The sequence below is a fragment of the Leptosomus discolor genome, chromosome 2 (assembly GCF_034619465.1).
Source record: "Leptosomus discolor isolate bLepDis1 chromosome 2, bLepDis1.hap2, whole genome shotgun sequence".
NCBI classification, from domain to species: domain Eukaryota; kingdom Metazoa; phylum Chordata; class Aves; order Leptosomiformes; family Leptosomidae; genus Leptosomus; species Leptosomus discolor.
In genome coordinates this window covers 105,049,852-105,061,890 of record NC_141392.1, presented here as the reverse complement: position 1 = coordinate 105,061,890, position 12,039 = coordinate 105,049,852, and the positions used below count along the sequence as shown (strand labels likewise).

At 40.8% G+C, this 12,039-nt stretch overlaps 1 protein-coding gene across 1 annotated transcript in view; it reads right to left on the bottom strand.

The window, feature by feature from the left end:
- The window catches only part of ERICH1 (glutamate rich 1), a 75,034-nt gene that overhangs the window by 38,605 nt on the left and 24,390 nt on the right, over positions 1 to 12,039 (bottom strand). The gene's annotated exons all lie outside the window — the stretch shown is intronic.

Sequence of the window (12,039 nt, the reverse complement as noted above, 5' to 3'; positions counted from 1 at the left end):
AAGGCCAGGATCTTCAGGGTGTCTCCAGAAGCTGCAATGTAGCTTTAGATGGTTCAGTGTGGTTTCTTTACACTCAGCCAGCACCATAAGCCAGCACAGACACGGCACCAGCCTTCCCTTCTTGAGGGCAATTTGCCCCTTTAGAACACAGACAGAACTGTTAATACACAGTAAAAACATCTTTGACAGGAGAACACAATTAACCTCTTTACACCATAAACTTGCTAGAAGATCCCAGATAATCAGAGTCTATTAACAAGCTGCAGCTATAGTTGGACTAATACATAAACTTTTAAAATGCAGTTGTGTCTGATAGAAATAATTCTTGTTAGAGATCTATATTTCTAATACATAATTTAGCCATATACATTGTATGCAAATATGTAATTTAACTATACACTGACATCTCTTTGCATGCTTCAAACAGTTCTGCATGACTGATCATCTTAGACATCTATAATAAAGCACATTTCAGAACATTCAAGACACTTTTGAAAAGCTACATCACAGTTGTTTTCATCATCAGGATGTAATAATTTTGTTTTGAGAACGCATTATGTGTTATGTTTCTCTCGAACAGGTCAGAAAATTTCAAACTGATATTTGATGACGCTTACTCTAAAGGGTAATAAAGGAAAAGAAATAAGTAATACAAAAGATGAAAAGCAATTATGTGATTTGGTAGAAGACCCACTAAAATTAATTTGGAAAACTTTTTCAACAGATCCTTTCTACGAAGATGATGCCAAATCACCGAAATGGAAGTACTTGCATTGATATCCCCCCCCGCAAGGCTGATTAACAATGAAGTGCTAATTGGTGATAGTTTTCAATTACAAGGATGTATAAATGTTTCTTGAGTTACTACCTTCTGAACAATTTCAAGTCTCCCCTTTTTTCCGCCTTTATGTTTAGGTTTTATGAAACAAAGATAACCATGAAAACACTAAACTCAATTTGCAGCAGTCCTAACTCAAACGCTTTAATCATAAAAGGAGTAGAAATATTGGGATATTAAGTTCTGAGGACAAAAGAGTTACACATGATGGAATTTGGGGGACTATCTGTAACACCTAATCTTACCAAAAGAAGAATATGTGAACTTTTAGTACATGAGTGATGAGTCAAACCATTTTTTTTTAAGTTGACCTGTTCAAAATGGGAGTCCCCAAATGATAGATTTATTTGCTCCATATACGTCTTCAAGTAGTTTACAAACCATAAATAAAGCATCAGTCTTTATTAATCCTGTATAAGTATGTCAAACCAAACTGTTATCACATCTTTAAAAAAAAAAAAAAAAGAGTATACACATAACCATATAATCTCAGTGCATCAACAAATCTCCCAGTCTTAAGTCATTAAGCCTAGATTTTTCCAGCCTGGGGCCATAGTCTCCTTGGGCTGAGAAGAGATATGTTGGTCATGAAGTCATAAACATTGCTGCAATGCAAATAGTTGAGCTTATAAAAATGTGACATAAAAAGGGTTTTTTGACTAACAAAAGTAATCAGATACCAGAGATATTCAAGAATGATCTCTTTCTTTCTACTAGTTAAAAGTAATGAATGCCATTTCTGAAGTTTTATTTTATGGGGGGGGGGGGGGAAGCATCCAAGGGATGTTTACAAAACCACAAAAAGAAAAAAAACACCATTACTCTTAAAGGCAAACCAAGAATGCAAAACAAATACTTTGAATCGAGTTGTCTCCTATTCATGTTCTTCTCCACAACATTCCCCACGGGAAGAGCTCCGCTGCATGTAAATCCACCTTATGCACAGACTAGGGAAGTGCATCTAAACTACACTGTTACCAAGGTTACATCTGCAAGTATGTCAGCAGCTTGGCTAGCGATATTATCTCTTGCTATCCTATTGCAAACAACTATCAGATCTTTTAGGAAGGAGCTGAGGGTAAAGGTTCCAGCTATGCAAAATTGCCAACTGCCCAGTCTGTCATCACCTCAGGTAGACACAGTATATTTTGTTTTATGGACATTTTTCAGTATCCTTCAACTTTCCCCTACCTGCAGCTTGGAACAGTGGTACATAACACTAGCACAGCTTTCAGATCGCCTGAACACAAAGCATGCCTGGGCACACCTCCATTAGAGACATGGCCAAAACACATGTTCAGAGAATCTTGGTCCTCTGCTTGCCGGTAAGACTGATTAAACCCTGGACAGAGACAATTGCTTCTAGTTTCTGTGGTGGGTTGACCGTGGCTAGCAGCCAGGCTCCTCCCCAGATACTCGTTCACCCCTGCCCCAGCAGTACAAAAGATGGGGTGGGGAAAAAATGGGAAGAATAGAAATGAGAATGCTCATGGGTCAAAGATAGGGAGATCATTTACAACTACTGCTGTGGGCAAAACAGACTCAACTTGAGAAAACTTACTGTCAGTTACTCAAAATATTTATTTACTGACTCAGGTACTGGGAAACAGAAACAAACCAAAAGGAAGGAAACATTAAAACACTTAGGAAAAACAGCTTTCCTCCCTGGCTGCTATTCACTCCAAACTCCTCTCCTCCCTGCTTATTATCACTGTAGGTAACACTCAGTCCCTTCAGTGAGGCAATCAAGCAGAGCAAGGTGGTGGCTGTTTACAGTCAGTACGCAAGGGTTTCTCTGTCCTGCTCCATCTTTTTCACTCTTCCCCCATGCCAGTGGGGGTTCTCGGTGGACCCTGGTGTTCCCAGCATTGCTTGTCAACCCTTTCAGTTTGCTTCTCTCGGGAAGATTCTCTCCTTTCTTAAACATGTCATGCCCAATGCCCCACCATGGTGGCTGCGGGGCCCAGCAGCGCTCTGTGCAGGGTCGGGCTGCCCCTGCAGCCAGCGCCTGGGCACCTGCACCCTGCATAGTTTCACAGTCTTACACAGGCGTTTTGTCTTTCCCATGAAGTGCTTCCCTGCAGCTCAGCCTACTGAGCCCTGCAGCTCAGCCTCAGAACCTACTGCTCTGATCCTACAGGGCAGGACTCAATAGAGCAAATAGAGAACCCAAGCCCAGAGGTCAGCTAGAACACCTTGCAGCCTCCCCCAAACAGTTGGCAAGTTAGCCTTATCTGATCAAGACCTTTTCCACAAAATTATCCCTTGAAAACACCCGGCTATCACTTCTCCAGATGGAAGAAAAGAGTTCAACCCCCCAAAGAGGCCTTTTCAGAAAAGCACAGGAAGAGAGGGATTGATGTTGGATCAAATCCAAAGTCTGATTAGTTCAGTGTCATCCCTTCTACCAAAGTCATTATTCTTAGTAGGTGCTTACTGCGTGGTGTTACAGTAGATATTATCTGGAGAAAAATAAGGCTTGAAGAAGGTCTGTAAACTCCTTTAAAAAGTTTGTATTAAAGTACATTTTAACTTATTACATAAACTAGAATATGACCACGTTCCTGATATTTCTCATTTTTATTACATTTAAGTGAGATTAAGACTAAAACCTGAAAGCTATGACAATCCCCAACACACATGTACAACCCCTCTTTATCTCTATACAGCATAGACGCACTACCACTTCCCCCTTCACTGATTAGCAAGACTAGCGTATTTAAATGCAGTGCACACGCAAATCTCGGCAAGAGACTTTTGTCTCCTCATAAATTTAAGTGTGGCAAAAGTGGTATCAGTGACATAACTGTAGAACACACACACCTTGAGGGTCGTCCTGAGCTGTGGTACTGAAAAATAGGTACTTGCCCAGTTGATCAGTGTAAAGCCATCAAATTGTCCATCAGCATGAACATGATAAAACAAATCTTGTGATCCTAAATACCATTCCATCCCCCAATGTACATGCATTTCTGTTCAGATGATATCCAAGTTCCTAAAGATCAAGCTATACTTATTTTAGTCTGTAATGGTTAGATATGTAAAAGTAACTTCAGGGCATGAGGTGTTATATTGTGTAGGACCATCCTCTGTTGGCAGGTTGACTTTCACAGGACTGTTTTCCAGTCTCAAGTCAACACATGCACTAGACTGCTTTCCACAAAGGCAGAACCTTTTAGCTCAAGTAGTCTTTCATGCAGTTGGAAAGTACAATCCTTTTCCTTGGAGCGCAGCATAATTCCTGCTGCTTGACCCCAAACTCCATCAGGATTCTCTTCCCTCAATACTAGGTAAGTCACATTGGGTAGAGAAAAAAAAAAAAAATTATGATAATAAGCAACCTAGCAAAGAACAGGGAGTCACTAACTGCTGGTCATTTGTTTTACTCAAATGATAACCATCACACAATAGTGGAAATATTGTGCTGCTTTGTTGGGTGACTATTTCTCTACAAATTCACTACAGCAGGTAGGAACTTGCCTCTCACAAAATTACGGAACTCCCTTTATGAAGGGCTAATAAATATAGTTTACTATTACAGTCTAATTCCTTTAGCTTGTTTTAACACCTCTAGTGCCCAATCTTACTAATTTAACTAATACAAAAATTCCTCTCATCTGCAAATATTAGTGTCCAATCCATCCCCCTCATTATCTGTACTTTATAGGAATAAACAAGGAGATTCACTCCAGCGAGGTTTTGGCTGAAGAAGATAGACCCCTCCCAAAGACTCTTCATATCTTTCTAAACAAAACAGTTTATTGAATGACTTTGACATCTAATTATCTCATGTTACATTATTTGCTACTGTCACATATCTTATTGGCACCAATACCTGTAACAGAATATTAAAAAAGTATTTTCTTCTGCAGAGTTCACTTCATCTTTAGAATTCTGAATATGTCTGCTGTTCTGTTTTGAATGATAAAATTTCCCTGCTTGCTAGGTAAAGCTTCAAAGTGTATAGTTCTACTTCAAATTGCACAATTACATAGACTCAAATAACAAATTAAGGAAAGAAAAAAAAAAATCAGATAATTAAACAGTTTCATGTTGTCCCCTGGCTCAGAAAATCCTCAAGCAGCAAACTGTTGGAGAGCATTGAGGTGAAAGTAGTACAATATGCTTGTTTTATTCTAATACTCTTTTGACAATACTATTGGTCACTATGTACTAGTGTAGACAGCACTACTGAATTTTTTGGATCAACCTTAATTTCTGCTACTTTATTTAGTTAACTTTAAACAGAAAAAGTCCACTATCCTTTTATGTTCAAGAAATAGCATGTTTTCACTTGCATTCCAGGATTTTTTTGTAGAAGCCTAGCCAAGATCAGGTTCGTGACCACCCAAGGAACCTGATGAGATGTACCCTAGAGTCCTGAGGGAATTGGCTGATGCAGTTGCCAAGCTACTCTTGATGATATTTGAAAAGTCACGGCAGTCAGGTGAAGTCCTTGGCGACTGAAAAAAGGGAAACATTGCACCCATTTTTAAAAAGGGTAGAAAGGAGGAACCTGGGAACTACTGACCTGTCAGCCTCACCTCTGTGCCTGGGAAGATCAGGAACAGATCCTCCTAAAAGCTATGCTAAAGCACATGGAGGACAGGGAGGTGATTTGAGACAGCCAGCATGGCTTCACCAAGGGCAAGTCCTGTGTGATCAACCTAATGGCCTTCTGTGATGGAGCAACTACATCAGCAGACAAGGGAAGAGCCATGGATGCCAACTATCTGACTTCTGTAAGGCCTTTGACACGGTCCCTCACAACATCCTCCTTTCTAAATTGGAGAGATACAGATTTGTTGGGTGGACTGTTCAGTGGGTGAGGAACTGGTGAGGCATCCAGAGGGTAGTGGTCAACAGCTTGACGTCTAGGTGGAGTTCCTAGGCATCCCATTTGGTTGCCCAGACAGGTGGCAGAAGCCTCATCCCTAGAAACATTCCAGGTCAGGTTGGATGGGGCTCTGAGCAACCACCATTCTATATTACAGAAGACTGCTCTCAATTCTTAGTATGTATACCATTCGTGTCTGGTAGCATGTTGTCACTCAAGTCAGTTCATTCCAACCTCCCTCCTGAAACTTGTTATCACCAGAAGTGCTTCACTTCATTAAAAGGAGAAAGTCTAGATTACAGAGGTTGCTCCCTCTTCTCAAATATTGGAAATTACTATAAAGTAAATGAAGTCAGCAGTTACAGGAATCTTTCCTAAGCACTCGTTTTTATGACTTGGTAACTCAGCACAATGGATTAGATAAACAAAACTAGGTCTTCAAGATTTGTTTTTCAATGAAAATTCCTTTTTCTACCCACAGCCTGTGGCCTGTAATGACTTGTGCCAGTTATCACATTGATGGAATGCCAACAAGAGCATAAGTAATTTCTCTTTCATCCCACCTATTCCACATATATGGAAATAGGACTAGCGTATGACAATCTGCCCCTGGTCCTCCTGACCACCAGGCTTCTTAGGAGCTCAGAAGAGTACAAGGTTTCCTTAGGCAGATGCATATGGAGAGACTTGAAACTTGCCTAGGGCTTAGAATCAAGAACCAACTCAGATGAATGGTCTAGAACCAATTCCTACAGCAGCTCTCTTCCCTGCAGAAAGCATGCAAATCAAAGAGAATGAAAAAGGAAAAGGGCAGCTGATGGCCAGCCTTACAGTTTATCCTTTCCAACACACTAAGATAATGATGAGATTTTCAGTGAAACCAGATACAATCATTCAGTGGTACCCATGGGTTTGGTGGGATGGATTCTCAATCCTTTTCAACTAAGCACATAGTAACATTTCTTGAAAGAAGGGTCTACTCAATATTTGACAAGCTACATTTCAGCCCTCCTGTTCAGCATAAGTATGATTAGAAGGAAGAATAGGAAGAGGAATAATGACAGCATACAAATGAATGATGATCCATTCACTGATCTTGTACTAAGCATCTCAAATACCTCTACAAATATTGCCAATTTAGTTACCTTTTTGTTAAGCCCTCTGCACTTTGGAAAAGCCACCTACTTTAGATTTTGTTTATTCTGTTTTGCTTTTTAAATTAACTTTCAATTTTATTAAAATCTACTGTACTAAGCTTCAAACACCTGTTAGAAGCTATCTTAACACTTCCTTGTTCAGCTTCATTATCCAATTGAGAAGTATGTAACTATAATGTTGTTACACAGCAATGCTGAGATCTACAACTCATAAACGGCTGTTAGGGTTTATTCACAATTACAGGCAACCAAAGTCCCCTTGAGGACTCCAGAATAGGGTGGGGGGTTATTTTGTGGCAATTATTTGCCCAAAATTATTTCTCAAAGCTGTCTCATTACCTACTCTGCAGGCTTAGTGAAGTCTTTCCCATGCTGATTTAAGATTTCTTTCATTCTAAAGGCTAGTAGTTTATTTCCACAAACACATTCGCACTTCTTATGGCTCTGTATTTATTTCAGGGTAGACTGCAGCATTTTCAGTATAAATTAACTTTCTCTTCCACTGAATACTAAGCCTTATCATATTATCATTTGTATTACCAGCAGGAATCCAATTTCTTTCTTAAGAGCTTAAACGAGTGTAAGATAATCTAAAAACTAACACAAAGGTTTTCTTCCTATTTTAAACTGTGCCATAGGTTTATATATCTATATAAAGAAAAAAACCCAACAATGAACAAGACACTGTTTTGTCTTGCTTCTCGTTCCTTACAATCATTTTTTGTGGCTAGTAAAGACGACATCAAAGTTGGGTCTAAAACACGATTTTAAACTATTTTGATTTCTGTCAGTGTTTCCAGTGGAATAATTGCAAAAAAGTTAACAATGAAAGTAACATGGTCAAACCTGGAATTTACAGACCTCATTACGTAAAGTTTTCAGAGAAAAGAGGTTTGATGCTCAGAGGACTAGAGCATTAGAACAAAAAAACTTGAGAAAATCCTCAGAAGTACTACTTCATCATAGTTTTTTTCCTTCAGCTTGATGGAAAACAAAAATTTCATAAAGAAATTGAAGTCAATGAAGATATACGCATTTTAGAAGGCCCAAAGTTGGGATGGGAAATTCATAAAAAACAAGGAACAAGAGAGCTCAAATTTATTTCCCTCATCACCTCCCACATGTACACGACCTCTTGGGGTTTTTTTAGGACACCTAGAAAGGCTGTATTACAGCCCATTTTATTGCAGACAGGATTTACCATTATAACTCAGCCTCAGTATCATTACATTAGAAGTGGCAGACATTCTGAAAAAATAGATTACAAAAGCAGAAATCCTTCTTCCTCTTGTTCTTTCTCACTGCCTGCGGAAGACTTTTTACCTATGAACCATTAAAAGACAGAATCATAGAACAGTTTCAGTTGGAAGGGACCTTTAAAGGTCTTCTAGTCCAAGCCCCTGCAATGATCACTGACACCTTCAGCTAGATCAGGTTGGTCAGAGCCCCATTCAACCTGACCTCGAAAGCTTCCAGGGATGAGGCATCCACCACCTCACTGGGCAGCCTGTTCCAGTATTTCACCACGATCACTGTAAAAAATTTCTTCCTTATATCTAGCCTAAATGTACTCTCTTTTATTTTAAAACCATTACTCCTTGTCCTATCACAACAGGCCCTGCTAAATGATTGCCCCCATCTTTCTTACAGGCCCTCTTTAAGTACTGGAAGGCCACTACAAGGTCTCCCCACAGCCTTCTCTTCTCCAGGCTGAACAACCCCAACTCTCTCAGCCTGTCCTCATAAGAGGGGTGCTCCAGCCCCATGATCATTTCTGTGGCCTTCCTCTGGACTTGCTCCAACAGGTCCATGTCTTTCTTATGCTGGGGACCCCAGAGCTGAACACAGTACTGCAGGTGGGGTCTCACCAAAGTAGAGGAGAGATGGAGAATCACCTCCCTCAACCTGCTGGCCACGCTGCTCTTGATGCAGCTCAGGACATGGCTGGCCTTCCGGGCTGCGAGCACACTCTGACACCTCATGTCCAGCTTTTCACCCACCAGTACTCACAAGTCCTTCTTGGCAGGGTTGCTCTCAATCTCTTCTTCCCCCAGTCTGTATTGATACCGGGGATTGCCCCAACCCAGGTGCAGGACCTTGCACTTGGTCTTGTTGAACCTCATGATGTTCACATGGGCCCACTTCCTAAACTTGGCCATGTCCCTCTGGATGGCATCCCATCCCTCTGTGTCAACCACACCACTCAGCTTGGTGTCATCTGCAAACTTGCTGAGGGTGCACTCAATCCCACCGTCTATGTCATTAATAAAGATATTAAACAGCATTGGCCCACTACCCTCTGGACGTGACCATCCAACCAATTCCTCACCCACTGAACAGTCCACCCATCAAATCTATATGACTCCAATTTACAGAGAAGGATATTGTGAGGGACCACGTCAAAGGCCTTACAGAAGTCAGATAGACAACATCCACAGCTCTTTCCTTGTCCACTGATGTAGTTGTGCCATCACAGAAGCCCATGAGGTTGATCACACAGGACTTGCCCCTGGTGAAGCCATGCTGGCTGTCTCAAATCACCTCTCTGTCCTCCACATGCCTTAGCATAGCTTCTAGGAGGATCTGTTCTACGTTCTTCCCAGGCACAGAGGTCAGGCTGACAGGTCAGTAGTTCCCAGAATGTTTCCCTTTTTCCAGTCACCAGGGACTTCACCTGACTGCCATGACTTTTCAAATATCATGGAGAGTGGCTTGGCAACTACATTGGCCAACTCCCTCAAGACTCTGGGATGTATTTCACCGGGTCCCACAGACTCATGTATGTTCAGGTTCCTCAGGTGGTCATGAACCAGATCTTCTCTCACAGTGGGAGGGACTTTGCTCCCCCAGTCCCCACTTTGCAGCTCATCCACTCAAGAGGTGTGGGAAGAGAGGCTGCCAATGAAGACTGAGGCAAAAAAAGTCACTGAGCACCTCAGCCTTCTCCTTGTCCATTGTTACCAGCTCGCCAGTCTTGCTTATCAGGTGGGTATGCTTTCTTTAACCTCCCTTTTCTGGCTGACATACCTGTAGAAGCCCTTCTCATTATTCTTTGTGTGCCTTGCCAAGTTCAGCTCCAGCTGCACTTGGCCTTCCTGACCCCAACCCTACATGACCACGCAACATCCCTATACCCTTCCCAGGATACCTGTCCCTGCTTCCACTGCCTGTGCCCTTCCTTCTTGCCTTTTAGTTTGACCAGCAGGTCTTGATTCAGCCATGCCAGTCTCTTGCCTGATTTCTTACACCTGGGGGTCAAGAGCTCTTGTGCTCTATGGAAAGCGTCCTTAAAGATCTGCCAGCTCTGTTCTGCACCCTTGTCCCTGAGGGCAGTTTCCCAGGGGGTCTCATTGACTAACTCCTTGAAGAGCTGGAAGTTTGCTTTCCTAAAATTCAGGGTCTTGACTTTATTCTTTGCCTGTCCCATATTCCTCAGGACTGTGAGTTAGGCAAAGAGTACATCTACATTCCCTTGGAAAAAGTAATGAAAACAAAGCACAATAGAAAATGAGAGTGAAGTCGGGAAAAAGCCTTGATCAAGGAAACCAAGAAACAGAACAATTTCTAGAGCACAATCTGACTACAGGCAGATGGCAGTTTTAAAATTACAAGACAGTAAATTTAAAAAGTGGTACAAGCTATTTTTTGTTTTCTGAAATTTGACTATATGAGGTAATGATGAAAAACTATACAGCTAAATGTTATTTAACTTAAAGTCTTCAGTGTCTCCTATGCCCTGGTATATGATTATAGGCAATATTTTGATTAGATGTCTAAATTCTAGCTGTATAAACAGGAGATTAAAGCTATCTTAACATTAAGTTAGTACTCAGCTCAATTATTTCTCCTAGTGCTGCAGATCTTATTTGTTCAACATACTTTTCAAAAGCCAAATACATCCCTGTGAATCAATATATTTTCTTTTAATAAATGCAACTACATTAAATCTAAAAGGCCATATCTAAGTTGCAATTAGTTAATTTCCCTCACTGATTAAGTGATTGCATGATTACTGAGACTTACCTGAAACTAGACTAGGAAATAAACAGATGTGCTCATCAGAATAAAAATAAACAAAGCTTAAGGTTTTATTTTTTTTTTCCCCCCAACACACTTCTTCATGCCATAATTGGAAGTCTTCAGTAAGACTCATTTCCCTTTTGTGTGGGGGAAAAAAAAAAAATAATGCCAGCCACAGAAGCATAAAAAATTATGGAAAATCGTTTGCCCTAAACTTAGTTCAGTACCAAGTTCACATCATAAGCATTTCTACTTTTCAAATAACGGTTAGAGTACAGTTGGTAGGAAAGACAAGCACTAAGTAAGCATGTATAACAGCAGAAAATATGACATTTGACTCCAAATAACTACAATTTTGACAACAGTGGCTTAAGTAATAAACTCCCCAGTGTAAATGGGAGTAGGAGAAGCCTCTCACATAACCTGTTTTGTCATCAGTAGATTAAATAGCATTTCAAACAGGGAGACAAGGTGGACAGCGAGAACGCTAATACACAAAATTACTATGCTACAGTTAAATAACTGTCTATCAGCCCTTCCCTAGCTGAAACAAGTCCATTTTATCAAGGTCTTAGACAAGACATTTTTGTTTCCTTTAAGATAATTAGTTTTCATGCAGCTGGCTACATTTAGGTTTAGACCTTGTTTACACTTACAGATAAAGCTGGCATTTTCTACTCCAGTTAGGCAACTGCTACATACTATGAGATGAGCTACTTGTGAAATTGCTTTCAGTTGTCACAGAGGCCAGCAGATTTCTCTATGACAGCTAAGCTGTTTGAAATGAAGACATAAAAGAGAAGAATGAATGAATGTATTACATAAGAACACTGGAAGAGGAAGGAATCTGCCAAGCAGCAGGAGAGGAAAAAAAAAGCGCATTGCTAGGAGAACTGGAGGCTGAACTACAAGGCTGTTTCTGTCACAACAGAAGTTACAGATATTAGACATGCAGCCCACTTAGTCTGAACAGAGACAGGTTTGGGGGTTTTTTGTTTGTGTTTTGGGGGTTTTTGTTTCCCCTCCTCCGCCAAATCCCAGATCTCTACATACCCCCAAGGGTACAGCTACCAGTTTGTAAATCTGGTTGGGCACCATTTCTACCATAGTCACCAGAGGCTGATGTCTTCAGTCAAATACTCTACTCACTTCTGGATATACCTGTCCCATTTTCACAGTATAATGCC